Here is a 16,932-nt window from a genome sequence, read left to right as displayed (position 1 = left end):
ATTGCAGCACCTCATTGCTGTTAAATGCTGAATGGTATCTGCCTCCGCAGGCAAGTAAACAAGTGGGAATCCCAGTCAATTTACTGTTCTTCTGAACACTACTGTTGGAATAATGGTAGCACTGAAGAGGTTAAAGACTAAACAGAATTGACCACAGGAATCCACCAGTTGTATTTGGTCAATATTTTCTGTTATCAGAGAAGGAGTTGGAGGCCATTTAAAGTGAAGGAGGCCTTGGCTTCCAAATTATCCTCTTCAAAATCTTCCATGCACACACACCAGAAGCCATATTTACACAGCAAATGTTGGCGTGACAATGTTCAGAAGAGCAAAGCAAGTAACAGTAACAGTGGGGTTACAGAACATAAATTTTGCCTGATCACAGAATAAATAACCCCAACCGTTACCACCTTCTCCCTCTCCAGCACATGTATACATACCCTTAAAAAGCATTAGGAAGTCAGAGGCTTTCACAGGCTGCATCTGACAAATTAGGCTGTAGCCTGCAAAAGCTTCTTAAGTGGCCAGGCATTCAGCAGGTATTGAACTCAGCTGCCGAGTGACAGGTTGGACAGCTGAGTGAACAATTTATTCACAGAGCTTAGACATCTTCCTTGAATGCTAACTGGTATAAGGAATGACTACTGCAATATTTAATGTTGCTGAAATCTTTTTTATGAAAAAATGTCATCCTAAGATTCCCTAATTGAGCACCAAGTGCAGTATTCTATCAAGTCTTCCATATTCTTAATGTGTGACTGGTCCCCTATGTCACATGGTATACTGTTTCAGTTCCTTGACCTTATAAACTGCTAGATACATTGATTGCTGAACTGCTTTTGCTGGAAATTAATTTGGTTTATTAACTAAAGAAATCTTATTCTGTGATCAGGCAAAATTTATGTTCTGTAACCAGATACACAACCAAAATGTTTGCCTGCAAGAATGCCCAGGAGGGGGAAATAAAAAGGATTGTGAAAATGCCTAGAAGGAAATTCTTTTTAAAAAATTGTGAATAATACTCACTGAGCCTTCTCCATTAGTGTCAGCAATATGAGGTAGCAGAAATGCCCTTGAAGATAAAAAGGTCCCTTGATATATCTTAGGGATAAGTTGCTATCAACAGGTGCAGAAAAAGCAGATGTCAAAACTTCTTAGTGAGAGGAAGCGAAGCATGAATGTTGAAGGGACAGTTGAGTAACTGTGAAAAAGTAAAACTGAAAAAGGAAATAAAGTAGCCACAGCAGAAGCTCATGTCTGAGGCACTTCTTTTTAAATGCCTTGGTGGATTCAGGCCATCTAAACTCAGTGCTACTGCAAACCCGACTTTAATGCTGTTACTACTGTCCATCAGCCATGAAAATGGGTGAAAATGCCCAGCTGGCTCCCTTTTCATATATACACTATATATTTCCATATGCAGCAATGGTAATTCTGGATAAAATTCACACTAGCACAGAGGGCTGCGCAAAGCCTAACTGCACTTAAGACCAATTTTAACCCTAAGGTATAGCTAGGGTTACCATATTTCCAGTGCCAAAAAAGAGGACACCTGTTGGGGGGACACCGCTCTCCCCACCCACAGCCCCTGGCCACACCAGTGCCCCTCACTCCCAACCTGCAGCCCCCTGTCCCTGCTGCTGCCTCTCACTCCCAACCTTCAGCCCCTGCTTCCCGCAGCCTTGCTGAAGAAGGCCCTCAGCTGCCCCCATCCCAACGGGGCTGGAGTGCAGCAGCTCCGATTCATGCGGGCAACAGTGGAGCGAGTCTGGTCTCATCTCAGGCAGGAGGGAAGAAGGGATGCCTATGACACCCCCTACCTTGGGCTGCAGCTCCAGTGCCACACCAGGCAGCCTGACCATGCTCCCCCACAGGCAGTGTCTCTCAGCTGGTCCGGCCCTGGTGCCACCAGCCTGGCCACAGAGCTCCCTACTGCCCTCAAAGGGCCCCCCACTCCCTCCCTGTAGGAGTGGGTGCCCCCATCCCCTTGCCGTGCCGCAGACTCAACGCCTGGACAGCTTTCCCCAGCGCTGGCAGGCACTGCCCTCCCCCCCACCACATACCCATCCCCTCCACAAACCCCTGCTGCTTCCCCCACACACACACCCCAAAGCCCCCCAGACAGTCCCCAAGCCCTGGCCGTCCAACCTCCCGCCCCGCCACAGACTTACCTGCTGAGGCTGCTCCCATGACCCTGTCAGGTTGCATGCCAGCCATGTGCATGCGCACACAGACACGCGTGCACCCACTGCCTCCACTCGCCCTCCCCTTGCTTCCGCCAGTAGAGTGAAGCAAAATCCCGGACACTGGTTCATGTTTCAAAAAACTGCCCCGACGGAGATTGGAGGGTCCAAAAAGAGGACATGCCTGGGAGAACCTGGACGTGTGGTAACCCTAAATATAGCTTATGTCAGATGTTAAATCTGTTTGGTACAGGCCCCCTTTAAAATGATCCTGAATATATAAATCCAGCGTACAATGGTTTGGACAGGTTCTTGGGCTGCTGCTCTGTTTTTCTTTCTTTCGTTGTTTTTATAACGGTGTGCAGTCTTGCTTTGTTTCTTTTTCTTTTTTTTTTTTAACAATCCTTTTAGAATTGAGCAGCAAATATCTAGCCAACGTACCAGATATAGCGTCCCATATTCAAGTGGACTTGTCAAATTCAGAGATATACTTTAGTAATAAACTGTCACAAATCTTCTTTATGTCCTGATTGAAAAGGTTTAAGTCAAGGGCACTAGTTTGTATTCTGGACATCATTTGATATTAAACATTTTGCTACGACTCTGTGGACTAATTAAGAACCATCTCTTTTCACCAGGTCTGAACATCCAGGGTCAAATATGAATTTGATGGGACAAAAGTCAGACTTTTATTGCTCATGCAGTAAATCCTGAACAGTTGTGCTGGATAATTGATTCACAAGCATTACATCTCACAAGACAGTCACCTGCAGAAACACAGGGCACATATTCTCACTTGCAGTAAGCCACCATACTTGTATTGGTCAGTAGTGGAGTTTCTGTAACTCGTAACAGCTGAAGCCTGGGTTCCTGGGGGCTTGTTTGTGTTTTTTTAGCTAAACATAAGAAAATTCAAACCAAAACAAAATGACATAAGGAATGATTTTATAATAAGGAGATATTACTAGGAAGAGTATTAGCCTTGATCACTATCCTTGAATTACATGGATTGTTTACCAAACCACTACATGCATTAAGGTTATGAGACTTCTGTATAAAGAAATGCAAGTAAATGATTACTTAATAGACAGCGTGACTAGGCAATGCTCAAAAATATGTACCAATATGTACCTGGGTTTTGCTGAATAAAAAGCATTGCTATGCATAGCAAGTGACAATCCCTCTCCACGTGCAGCTCCTACAAAGGTAACCTTCAAATAAAAAAAAAGTGTAGTGAAAAGGAAGGAGTGAACCCAGAACTGGAACTGAATCTCCAAGCACTGAAGTCACTGAAACAAACAACACTGTTGAGCACCTATAAATTACAAAAGCAAAGCTACTGGGGTTGCTTTTGAAAACTTCTGAAGCCCACCTCTGCATATACAGCTGTACTGTGTGTGCCCTATTTGCACAGCCAACAATGACAATTTATGCATAAATGGACTAAGACATGCTTCATGCATTGTTGCACATGCAGATGCACAATTTGCATACAAGGTGACAGAAAAAACTTACATAAATTAGGGGAGATAGTGTAGACTAAGTTTTGTTTTCAGCCTTCAACTACTGCAGTCATGAAGATCAAGCCAAGCCAAATTTAGCTTCAAACATTGCAGAGGCCTTCCAAAGGTCAGCACACCACCAGAAGTCAAAACGGAATCAATTTCAGTTAATGAGCACCTTATTGCTGAAAAGAAAAAAATGGATTAGGAGCTATAACTTGCAACTGGGCAGTTGCCAGTCATTGCCTCATTTATGAGAAACAGGGTGAAAGTGAAACTAACAGTGTAGTTTCTTTTTCTTTTAAATGCAACTCTGTGCCATTCATAGCATATCTTACTTTATCTTGGCAAACATATATAGTGCTATGATTACAGCTTTGTATTTTACTGCATATACCAGCTGTTCCACATTATGTGCTGAATTAGCACAGTTTCATTTCTTTCTTAAGCCCAGCTAAGGCTGGAAGGGACCATTGCAATTATCTGGATTGGTCATAGGCCACTGTCAGTCACAGGGCAATTAACATTCACAGGGATTTGTTTTTTAGTGACCCAGTGCCTCAAATAGTGTTGGGAACACTACACTATTGAAGATGCCCCACTGGGTAGTTGACAGCACAACACCCACTGCTCTGACAGGGAGAGCAAAAATATCTTCCACCACTTTCCAATTCCCATTCACGGTGCTAAAGCAGTGGTGCCCAAACTTCCAGATGAGTGGTAAGGGGGTTGATCTGCAGACCAGATCCTGTATGGAGTTGCTGTGCGGTGGATCCAGTGTACGAGCCCAGCCCCAACTTTGTGTGCTAGCTTGACCTGGCACACCAGCACGGCCCTGTGCACCTGGATCCAGCCATGGAGCAACCTCGTGCACCAGACCAACTTTAAGTTGGTGAGATCTAGTGCACAGGGCCGCATTTTCTGGCCCACAGGTCGAAAATATGGTAGTAGAGAAGTAACAATTCACTTTTCTACTCTCCCTGCCACCAATGTCAAGACTCATGGGGAGCTCCATTGGATGGATCATACGGCTTCATGAGCTAGATCTGGTTTGTGGATGAGAGATTGAGCACTACTTCTCCAACCCATTCTGGAGGAGAACCAGAGCTATGCATCCTTTATCCAGGGACACCCGTGCTGTAAAAATGGGCTAGCAAGGGTAAACTGCGGCCAGTTATTCATTTGCATACCTGCTAGAGAAGTTCCCAGTCCTCCGTTACAGCAGTTTGAAGTCCCTTTTGTGCCACCAAATCCAAGCAAGAGACATAGCATGGCCAAAAATCTGGCCTATCAATTTGCAGACAAGACATAAAATTGAAGTCCCAGTTATTAAAACCCTGCCTGCCACCATTGTAAACATGGAAACTGGTGCATGAATGTGAACATTTATTCTTAACTGCATGCTCATGCAAGTTACCATTTCACAGCACAGCTGTCATACTCGCCAGCCCCGTTCCCACTGCCGCCAGCTTCTGCGGGTGCCCCCCCCCCAAGACTCAGGAGGCACCTGTCACCCATTTGGTGCAATGTGATGGAGCTTTCTAGGAGAACAGAACTGATACCTCTAAAGTCCTAGAGAAATTAGAACTCATGCAATTTCTTTCTAACTATACAGAAGTTCCCTTTCCAAGTCCTATCGGACATGCCTTTATTTTCTGTCCTAAGTGTTGCCCTGTGCTGTTAAATACTGTCCAGTTTTCATCAGAGAAAGGACTGCACATCTCATTGGTGGGAAAAATAATAAAAAGTGGATAAAGTCAAATTTGCTAATGCACACACGGTTTATAAAGCATTTTAGGATCCATTTAAATTACTCAACAGAAAATAGAAGTGTAGCAGCACCAAGTATCAAGCTACTGATTTTTCTCATTTGGCCCGAATTCTTGGGGATGGCTAATGCTTTCTGGGAGATGCAAGATGCCCTCAATGACCCTTAATGTCATTCAGAGTTGAAATTCTTAGTATCTTGCATGATCAAGCTTTTACAAGTGGAAGCTGCCTGGGACAGCCCCACAAGTTACAGTAGCAGGGATGAAAATGTACACACCAGCTGCTTCAAACACTGGGTGCTTTCTGCGTCAAAACAAAGCTGCAGATCTTCAACATTGTGCGTCTGCTGTCAATTATGGTTATTTTTCCATTTTCAAGTAATTTTACTAACATGAATTTGGGCTGGAGGCAAATGAGCTTGGGGGGAAATCCCAATTCAAAAGGAATAAAAGTGAAAGTAGATGCAGGGTTTAAGTTCCTTTATCTTGTGATTTGTAAAACAGATTGGCATGCTCTTTTCTTATAAAGGCTGCATTTCCCAGCTACTAATAAGTGAAGCTTCATTTCTACTTCTGCAAATCTTGCTGACAGCTGCAAAATGCTGTGGTCTGATAACTTTGGGAAGATTCCCTTTCAACATCACCAACTCAGAAAAGGTGCCCAGACTGCCTTCATTTCCTCAAACCACAGCAGAAAGTTTAAGTTTCTGTTCCTGTGTTCAGCATCCTGCACCTCTCTTGCAATATGTTAATTTATCTGCAGGTAAATACAGCATGGAGAGCACTACAGTAGTCCTCCAAGATGCCTCAATTGTTCTCTCTTGTATCCACCAATTGGATGTATGTGAATGTATAAAACCATTCCTGCAATAGTATCTAACATGTTTATTTGTTATCATGATATCCCGTGCTGGACAGAAACATCCCTCTCCTAAAAATGAAAATCTAAATTTATGACTATAGGAATTTTACATAGGGATATCATTTTTGCAACATTTCTTTACTAGTCAAAGCCCCAGTATAGGTGCAGTTATAGGGCCAGATTCTAGTTCACCTATTACCATATTTTCACACATATAATGTACCCCCCCCAAATATAACACACACCCTAGTTTTGGAAGGCCCCAGGAAGTAAGGGGGGATAATAACAGACTCTTACCTTGGAGTATGCTGAAGTACCAAAGGACTTGGAGTTGCTAGGGTTTGGGGGTCCATGCACCACTGTGGGGAGGGGTATGCACAGCAGGGTTGGGAGGCCATGTGCCAGGGCTGAAGGCTGCATGCTGGAAAGCTAAAGGCAGTGCCTGGGCGAGGGGGTGGGAGGCTATGCACTGGGGGCCAAAATAAGCTTCATCATGCAACCGAGATCAGCTATTTAGGCTGCCCTCAAACACGGGTGCACAGACGGTCAGGCAGGCCTATTAGCAACCCTCCTGATCTCAGCTGGAACCATGCAGTTCATCAAGGTGTCTGGTACAACTTCTAGTGATCTCTATACCAGCTGGGGAGATTTAATTCTTACAGGCAGCCTGAACTGAGCTACCTGTTGTCAATAGTTAATCCAGCTTGTTTAAACTGACTTGGGTATCTCTAGGTTACACTGCAGTCTACACACACACTTACAGGCAAAAGGCTCCTAGTGGATTGAGATGCCTGCGTCAGAGGTGTAGAGAAAGTTGAAGGGGACTGAAGGGTTGCTGCATCATTCACAAGGGAGCAAGGATGTGTATAGTATGAGAGAGCTTTCCTGATGGAGAATAATGAATCGCCATCTCTTTTGGCAAGGTAGATCCTGCTTTTTGCACAGCATGGCCATTCTGCTGCCAGGTGACTGCATAACAAAGTAAGAGAGAGGGATGCACCACTGTTTGTCCCACTGTTAATCAAGAGCAGTTTAAACTACACAACATTTCTGTAGTTCAGGTCTTGATTTTAAACAACCAGTTGCACACCTGGACCCACAAAGTTCAGGGTAGTTTGAATGCCAGCTTCTGGCTCATCCCAGTCCAGAGATGCTGAAGCCTCAAAACCAGATCTGGTTTGGCACTAGTTTTCTAACCTCTTCAGAGTTTGTTTCCAATCCAAGCCTCTGGCTAATTTTAGCATTGATTGGATGGTCTAACTAAGATTAAATATACGTTTAACCTCAGCAGGATACATGCCGTTCTTACAGTACATTATAGGAAAATTTAATTAGGTCACATTTCCATCTGAAATATAATTACATTAAACCACTTAAAAATGGATTTATTAGCATGTAACATCAATTTACTGCATTTCTCTTTCCACACTGTTTTGCCAGACTTTGGTTTTATGGGATAATATTATCAATTTTTCAAACTGAATGAAATAGAGAGCAATGCAAAATTCACAAGTTTCATTACACAGAATTGCACAGAGCGCAGTCACCCCTGCATTCTTTGTAAAACACGTCTGTCAGAGACCTTGCCATACTTTTGTGCAATAGCTCGGTGGTTAAATCACATACCCAGGGGGTGACAAATGTAAGCACACCTGCTTTCTTTGAAGGGATTCAGATACACATCTCTCCAGAGAGGACCCTAGCCATCAGGCTAAAGATTGATCAGAGATGGGAGGACATTTTCCTAGGAGGCTGTATATCACAACCATGACAATCCCAAGAAGCAACACAGAACCTAAATAGTGAGGTGCATCTCAACATTGTGGCACCTACATCCCTTTTAGGAACTGCAATTTTCCAAAATTCACTTAGGAAGTCTGTGGAAGACCCCATACTTTCCAAATCCTATGTGCGCAGTGGAATATCATTCCTTTTTAAATAACCTCTTCTCCTGTGCTTGTTTCCCCATCTGTAAATGACTTCCTGTCTGTGCGAATGATAGATATAAGGTAGAGTGTAATAGTATCTACTGTTGTTCTTCCAAATGGCATCTCCTTTCCAGCTTGTATGAACATCTCCCATCACCTCTGACAGCCATATGGGAGGAACAGGGAGGATATCACTTTGTTTATTGCAGTCATAGAAAGCTGACCTTGACTTCCAGGCCAAGAATTTTATGTCTTCATTATTATTATGGACAGGAAGACAGTAGAATAGCTATTAATTGCATTAAGATGGTCACTGCTGAAAGAGTGCTAATATGTACAAAGAAGTAGCTGAGAGGGTAAAAAGAAGACAAACTTGTTACAGCTCCCCAGCTGCATGATTTCAATGAGGCATGAATGAATTTCTAGGTAAGTACTCATAAAACTGTAAATTTGTGGATTTGCAAACAAATTTATAGCAGTAATTCAAACAGCTAGCAATATGATCCCATTAACTCAGCCCCTTTAGCTCATGGGATGGAAGAACTAGGATTGAGGGAGGTCTACTGTTTTACCAGCCCGCAGCAGCATGTTAAGATGGAAAATGTAACTGCTCTACCTCCTTGGCAGTGAACTATTTAAATAAAGGACTGGCTATTTTCTTTGGAAGTGAGCAATACTTCAAGACTATTAACTGTTCTAGGGACTTGCAAAGTAGGATAGACAAAAATGAACTTCCTATGAAGATGCAATATAAATATAAATACACAATTCAAGCTGAGTGACTTTTTTAGCTACCTCTATTTCCTTTGTTTCTCAGTGTGGCCTTTCTATTTCAACAGAAAGCCCTGTCAGCAACGCCTGCTGCACAAGCTGCATGGGGAAATGTTTAACAGAACATATGCTAAATACATCATGCTAGAAGAGCTGCGTGTGCAATGGCCTAGTGCTACAATTGCAGAGTTGTGGCACAGCTAATTTGCAACTCAGGCTCATTTTTTGAAAAATCCAAGTAGCCAAATGTGCACGCAAAGTGCTAATTATAGTGATTTCATCAGAATAAATGTGCACAAATAAGCCATGCACTTATGCACCAAGGTGCACTTGTGCACCAAGGTCCATTGAAAGTTTGACGACAATCTCTCTTGGTAATTCATCTGTAAACTCCTTCAATGCTTATAGAGGGCAGGAAGTTTAAGGTAGCCTTTAGGGAAACTCCCAGGTGAGGGATTTCCAAAACGAACACAAGGGTTGTAAGTCTGGTCTCTAGGGCAGGCAGGAAACATTTGTGGCAGCAGGAATCTGGCTGGAGCACACTGAACTCTGGCTACTCTGGGCACCAGAGTGGTCTCTACTTAGCTTTAGATAGTTGCCACTGAGCCTGCTCAAAGATACACCAGAAGGTGGGCAAGACCCAGAACCCAGATCATCACATGCACAAGCACGCCAGGAGGTGCAAAGGTGGCATAAAAGGCACCTTTGTCTACAAGAGCCTAAGCTCAAAATCAGGGCCCAAAAGCCACAAAATTAATTTGCATTCAAATTAAGACATGAAAGAGAAATGGTGTGACTTCTATTTCTGCTGTGGTGAATTGCAGTAAACTGGCTTGACTTACAGTGTTGTTCCCTTGTTGTCTCATTTGAAGTTGATGTGCCAAGAACATTTTGTTCTTACTGCATATCCATTCACTCAAAAGCAAATTGCAAGATTATGGGTGGTTAGGAAAATCTGAATGAACCAAGTACCTGGTTGGGTTTTTGTCTTGAGTCAAAATACAAAGTTGAATTTCCCACAAAGGAAGTTCACTACCGGGGAGCTCAGACAAGCTGCCAGATTATCAGCAAGCTCAGGGCTCTGGGGGAAGGTATAGACTAAACTCTAGAAGGCAAACAGTGGCTGTAGGTTATTACATATCAGCCAGAAAGCAAAAGACACATGATGCTACAAGAAATTACAGAGCAAGTCGGGAAGTGTCAAGCTGAAAGTCAGAGGAAAGCTAAGGGTGGAAGTTATTTTAGTCCTCCTGGGGCTTGTAGGCCACTGTTTTAGCTCATACACAGAAAGGTAAACAGCACGATACTGCCTCTTTGGAGACAGTACTATAAAATAAGTCAATAAAAGATGAGGTGAGATTAAAAAGAAGTAAGTTTGATGAAAAAGAATGGTCAGTGAAAAAAACTCAGATAAAGAAGTGAACAGGGAAGAGAAAAAAGGAACAAAATACAGTACAGCGCAGAAGACAAGGGCAGAACAACAAGCGCTGCACTTCATTTTAGTTTATAATGCCCCACAGACATCTCAGCAGGTTTTGCGGCAAGTCTCTGCAGTATTCAGTTATTACCTGCCAAGGCAAACTGTTTGCACAAAGAAGAAGGGGTCATTAGATGAGGAAAAAAACTGTAACTAGAGCAAATTTCCTTCTACCCATTCATCCCATCAGCACACACTGTTTAAAGTAATCATAAAAATAGCCTGGCTCCTCCCACACTAGCGGAAACCAAGGGCATTCTGTTTCTAGTTTATGAAGTTCCATTGGCAGGAAAGTGGTAAAAGTGGCAGAAGAATCAAGTCCAGAACATGATTGTATTTACAGGAATAGGGTCTACAAAGGGCTCTACACAGGCAGATCCCAAACCCCTATTGATCCATTTGGAGAACTTCAGTATTAGCCTTCAAGCTGACAATTAGGAGGTCCAAACAATCTCATCTATCTAAAGATCATTGTTTAAGGTGACAGAAAATAATGAGCTATATTCATCCTTCTGCTGTTTCCATTCCTCTGGGTCTGACTACAGGGCCCATTGAAAAGCTACAAAAACAAGAGAAAAATCTATATAACTTAAATCTCTTATTCCAGAGGCCAGATCATGGGGGTTGGTAGCTCACCCATGTAAAAAATTTCAATTACAGTCTACAAGGGAAGAAAGCAGATAGAAATGATGGTCTGAAAGCTTTTGAAGTTGGAACAGGCGATGATACATAAACTATAAAGTGAAGATGATAATTATGACAAAAGGTTATAAAAATTTTTTTAAAAAATCAAATTTATCTTTTGTAGCAAAGCGCAGGTGCAACCAGTACTTTATTAAAATACTCTGTTTTAATTAAGTTTCTAGTGACTGCCAAAGTTGAGTCACGGTGGGTTCCTAGAGTCAAGGGGAGTTTTACCAGGAAACCACCTACCACTTCATTTAGAACTATATTCCAGCTATACTGTCTGACTCAGCTCAGTAGACGATTTTATCATCATAAATGATGTGGATGTGTTCACCTATGGACAGTTTCTAAATGGCTCCAGATCTTCACAACTGGCTGTCATGCATTTCTATATATTTCTGTCATGAGCATCCAGCAAAGACTTAAGCTTCTACAGAACTTTAAATAAACAAACAATTCCATTAACTAACTATTCACAGCTTTTTGGTGACACCCATATACCATGGCACCAAGTACCATGCTGAACTGGGGTAGTATATGTATTGAATCTTAGCATTTTTACTATTTTTTGTTTTTCACTGAAAATTGTTTTTAAAGAGAGTTTTTTGGCAGGCTCTGGTTCATAGCTATAGATCTAGATATAGTCAGGTTGGTCAACACTTTACAAACATGAATTCGCATAATTCATAAAGCCGATAGATATTATTGTACCTATTTTGCAGAACTGAAGAATGAATTGCACAATGAAGTTAACACCAAGATCAGTGGTTCTCAACCTATTTGCCATAGTTGGCCACACTTGCAGCTCTCAGTGTGTTATGTGGGCTGTACCCACACAACTTACCTCCTGTGTATCCATTTACAAATGTTTTGTTTTTTAAAACATTAGGCCACAGCAGTGTGCTGATTGGGTTGCATGTGGCCCATGGATTGAGAATCACTGCCATAGATGCTTGATGTCACAAACAAAAGCTAGTTTTCTAGTTATTTGTATGATCCTCACCACTGATCTGAGTTCCTCACAATTATTATTAGATTCCTTTCTCATAGTAGGTCATGAGGGAGTGAATACCGTATTCTGCCACATATAACACATCTCTGAATATAACACACACCCTATGTTTGAAAAGGAAACATGAAGAAAAAAGATATAGTCTTGGGTAATTGCATAGTAACAGCTAGGGAGCCAACCTTACTCCTGAACCTGCTGCCATCCCTGTGCATGGGATGAAGCTTGCAGTGCACACTGGATCTGGGAGCTGGGAGCCAATTCCACCCCTATACATCAGATCTGGGGCCATGGCTTAATCCAGCATGCCAGGTCCAGGGCGGGCGGGGTGTCACATGCTGTGTTACAACATTAATTCTGCCCCTGCTTCCTCACCATCAGATTTTTGGATCTGTGGGAATCTATTTCCTCATGTATTATACACACCCCAGTTTCCACCACCTGATTTTGGGGAAAAAAAGGTGCATTGTATGCAAGAAAATCTGGTATTAGCTTCACTCTACACCACGTAAAATAAGCCACAGAGCTCAGTTATTTACATATTCACAGTCAGGGCAGAAGCCTGAAACAGAGCTAGGCATTGCACTCAAGCCACTTGATTTTAAGCCAGTAAATCATTCACTTAAACACCCTTCCTTCCTCCCTCCCTAGGTTAAACAACCTACGGAGTATTAAGGATTAAATTAGATTGCAATTACTGCAGGGTAAATCTGCTCAAATGCAGGTACCACACTGCGTCTGATGCCCTGGAAGTTCACAATCTAGTTTACCTTGAAGTCATTTGTGTACCCATGCAGTAAATCAAGATGTATACGTCCTTGTTGAATATTTTGTAGGAACCAACACACTTACATATCCTAAACTTTGTTTGGACAACATTATATTTCAGGAAGCTACATTAAACAGGCTGCTTAGGTTGCAAATTCAAACATGAAGATTATAAAAGGTAAGATTTTTGTTTCCAACCTTCCTAATAGTTTCTTAATTTGTCCTAGTTTTGCATTGCAGCTTTAACTACAGGATCACATACTATATCAGAGCATAGGGAGCAGAGCTTATGCGGGAGGTCTCGGAAGCTGAACAGGAAGGAATCGCCTCCCCCATGTCCTAGAAAGCCCTCTCTGCAGCTTCAGCCCTGCACTAACTTTTACTGCTTGCTGTGGAACGTGGCTGATAGATTCATTGGACCTGCCCCATTCACCCTTATACAGAGGTTCATAGCACATGAGAGTTGGGAATGCCCTGCACAGGCCCTGGCAAACCTGCTCCATCCTTCTCCAGTGCTGACTTGGAATGCCCAACCCTTGGGAAAGGAGATAGGATTTAACCCTAAGGCTAGGGACAGACATTCAAACAGCCTGAGCCTGAATTGATTCAATCTTTGCAGATTAGTCTAACCTGGGTAGGCTGAACTGGTTTGTAACTGGACATTCTCTCTGGACTGAGGAAATTCAGGCACGTGAATGCAGTGGCTTAGGCTAGATGCTGGGGGGCACTAGATCAGCCCTCTCTTACCTTACACAGAGCTGAGCTGAGGTGGGGTTTGCAGTCATGCATCTGTTGATGATACAGAGCTTTTCAGTCTCCCTCTCCCTGCTTCGTTATACTGTCTGCAGCAAACTGACAGGTGAACAAGCCAGCAGGGAGCTGATAACAGTGTTTATCACCTCATCAGCAAAACAATAGCCTCTCTCCAGTACTTCAAACTCTTCTTAAACAGCATACCCCTGACCTGTTGATAGGCTCCAAACAGCCCTAAGCAGTCACTGTTCTGTCTGCCTGTTCCAGTGACATTGGAGACATGCTGTGGAAGATAGGAGGGAGGCAGAGGGGGATCCCTGCTTGTCCAGCAAGCAGTGAGGGGGCGGTAGGGCAGGGGGAAGCCAGGCAGACATTGTTGTACTGGCAGTTTCTACTGGAGCTCCAGCTGGGAGCAGAGGGGAGGATCTAGCCCTGCTGTGAAGCAAAGAGCCCCACCCAGCCCAGAGAGCATGCTGGGATGCTGAGGGAGTCTGATTTATCTTAAACCAGCAAGAGGTCTGGGACAGACATTGCATAAAACAGTTTGAACCAAATCTGTTAACTCTGATACTGCATTCAACCAGTTTTGTCTTACACTGGTTTCAGCCATTTTCAAACTGGTTTATGTGCACTGAACATCTGTTCTGTTACAGGTTTATACCAGTTTCTGATCACTTAAACCAGCTTATGTGTAATGTCTGTCCCTAGCTTAAGTGGGAGGGGCAATACAAGTACAAGTAATTTGTGTGTATGTAAATTAGGTTTTGCTGGCTTCCGGGAGACTGCCAATTTCAGTAACAGCATAAAGCCTGATTCTGCACTGTGTGAGCAGCTACTAGAAGGTGCTGAAAGCCCTTAAATCCTGTTGAAGTCAGAAGAAGATTCAGACATTCAGGATCAAACTGGCTTTCTATGCAACATAAAGAGAGGCAAAGAGAGTTTAACTCACTGAGCCCCAACACTTCCTTGTAAGTGCAGCAATGAAATCATCACATGCAAGCAGGAGAGAGGATGCTGAATGAATCATTAGAAGCTATTTATACTCCAAAAAAGTGCAAGCTGCACCATACTGCACTGCAGTGTGTGCAGACAGGCCACCACATTTCTGATCTGACCCAAATCAACTGAGTCCTGAGTTTTCTAATGAGTTCATCTCTCAGTTCTAAAGAAATTCCCAACATCCCACGCAGGCACACACTGTCACAAGTTCAACAGTAAGTAACTCAACTGTGATCTCCCTGCTATCAATCCGTGGAAACTAGGAATTAATTGGAATTCAGGGAACCAGAGGCAGGTCACATGAGTAACATTCTTGCTACCACAGTTTATGTGTACAATGATGTTTTACAGCTTTCATGCATGGGGTTTGGTTTCTCTGAAATTAACCTAAAAAAAAAAAAAAGAAAAGAAAGAAAAAACACAGTCTTTCAGGGGGAATCAGAAACCAATTTCAGGAAACAGAATCAACTTTGATGGTAAACGTAGCCACTGAAGGTAAGTGCATTTTTTGTGCATATGTGCATTTGCAAGATTTTTTTCATTGGGTTTCATAAAGAAACAGATTATAAAAACTACAAAAAGGTATGTACCTTTTATATATATAGTCAAACATTGCACGCTCCATGGGGTCATCAACAAAATTATGCAAATATACTCTTCAACAACTTTTCTAAGCAAGATCAATCTTAAACCAACATAGATTGACAGGTGAGTCACAGACATTGATTACTTACACACACACACACACGTAGTCTAATATAATAAAGGGCTTAGTCCATCTGTCTGTCTGTAACACTCTTGGAGCACTGTGATTGGTTACTGAAACAACAAATCAGAGTGCTCCAAGAGCATTATGGACAGGAAGCAAAGGCACAGTGGAGCGCTGTCATGATGGTGGGGATGGAGGGGTTGGAGTGAGAGGACAAGGCCAGCTCTGCAGGCTCCCCCTCCCCCCCCAGCCCTACTCTCTGGAGGCAGCAGCAGTGAGGGAGGCTGACAAAGGGAGACAGTGGGGCAAGCTTCCTGGTAACACAAGTTTCCAACCTACCCTATCACCTCATCCTATTCTGTGTAAGGCTAAAAAGGCTTGTGGGCATCACGTTTCACTGTTTTAAAATCAGTAGTATGTCAAAACCAAACAAACTTGATTTGGATGTATTATACAGTCCCACAACTTCTTCAGTCTCCTTGACAGAACCACTGATAATAATCAGTATATAGTACAATATCCCTCCATGGCTTACAAATAACTGAGATTGGGGCTTCCATCAACATAAGGTGGAGGGTTCCCTCTAGAAGTGAATCATCATACAGTTCTAGCACTGCAGTAGCCTTCAGTAAGAATTCAGTAAGGTATAACACAATGGGGAAGTCAACTATCTTGTGGGTTTTCCCCATTTTCACTTATTTAATTGCCTCGATTAATTCATCTTCTAGTGACAGGAGGCAGGGATGCAGGATTCCACAATGTGCGGTGGTAATTTTCATCATAGTAATATTTCAAAATATTAATCCAAAAATACCTGGATTGCCAGAAACTGGCAGCTTTTTCACCTGATTTCTGAGGGCAGCTGTCGAGAGGGCAGTGCGTTGAATTAATACATAAAATTGATCAGGAACTGTAACAATTCTGAAGCTGTGACTATGTTTAAGAAAATCATATTCTTTTACTTTTTTCTTGGGAGACTATTTTTTTTTACATTCCCTCTTCCTTGGAGGATGTGAAACTAATAAAGCTATTAGATCAGGTGTGATCCTGTTAGGACACCAGTAGATGTGGATAGGGGCATGATCAGTGAAGCAATTATATCAATAACAGAATTAGCCAAGTCCCTGGAGGGCATAAAGAAAGCCATATTTAGAAGAACCAAAGTACTAAGAAAAAATAGGAATAATCCATTTACTGTGTGATCAGCTTCAGTTTCCACTAGCTTGTGATCTCGAGGGTGGGATTTGTCAATAAAAACCTCAGAAGTTTTTTTAGAATCCGCAGCAATCACAGTAGAACTAGGGGGTTCCCTGTATAATTTAGTAAAACTTCCACGAAGCATGCCCAGACCACTGAGTGCCAGCACGACATGAAAAACTCACCCAGATCTGGATGAAAAGATCACTTTTGATGCACTGTTATGCTCTAATTTAGTAGTCTTGCCTATCTCACTCTTTAAACTGAGTATATTTTCCCCTTAAATTGCAGAATATGTTCCCTCTTTTACATTCCCAG

At 42.6% G+C, this 16,932-nt stretch overlaps 1 long non-coding RNA gene across 1 annotated transcript in view; it reads right to left on the bottom strand.

Annotated features, from left to right (window-relative positions):
* LOC149854856 (uncharacterized) overlaps positions 1-16,932 on the bottom strand; it is a 45,596-nt gene that overhangs the window by 13,748 nt on the left and 14,916 nt on the right. The window contains exons 2-3 of the long non-coding RNA XR_016438775.1: positions 3,699-3,870; positions 3,315-3,394 (exon numbers count right to left, since the gene is read on the bottom strand). This is a non-coding gene — a long non-coding RNA (uncharacterized LOC149854856). The remainder of the gene's footprint in view (positions 1-3,314; positions 3,395-3,698; positions 3,871-16,932) is intronic.

This window comes from Crocodylus siamensis, chromosome 12, assembly GCF_052110815.1.
Source record: "Crocodylus siamensis isolate JL-2025a chromosome 12, ASM5211081v1, whole genome shotgun sequence".
NCBI classification, from domain to species: domain Eukaryota; kingdom Metazoa; phylum Chordata; order Crocodylia; family Crocodylidae; genus Crocodylus; species Crocodylus siamensis.
Note: the sequence above shows the minus strand (reverse complement) of the source record. Positions and strands in the feature narration are given on the sequence as shown.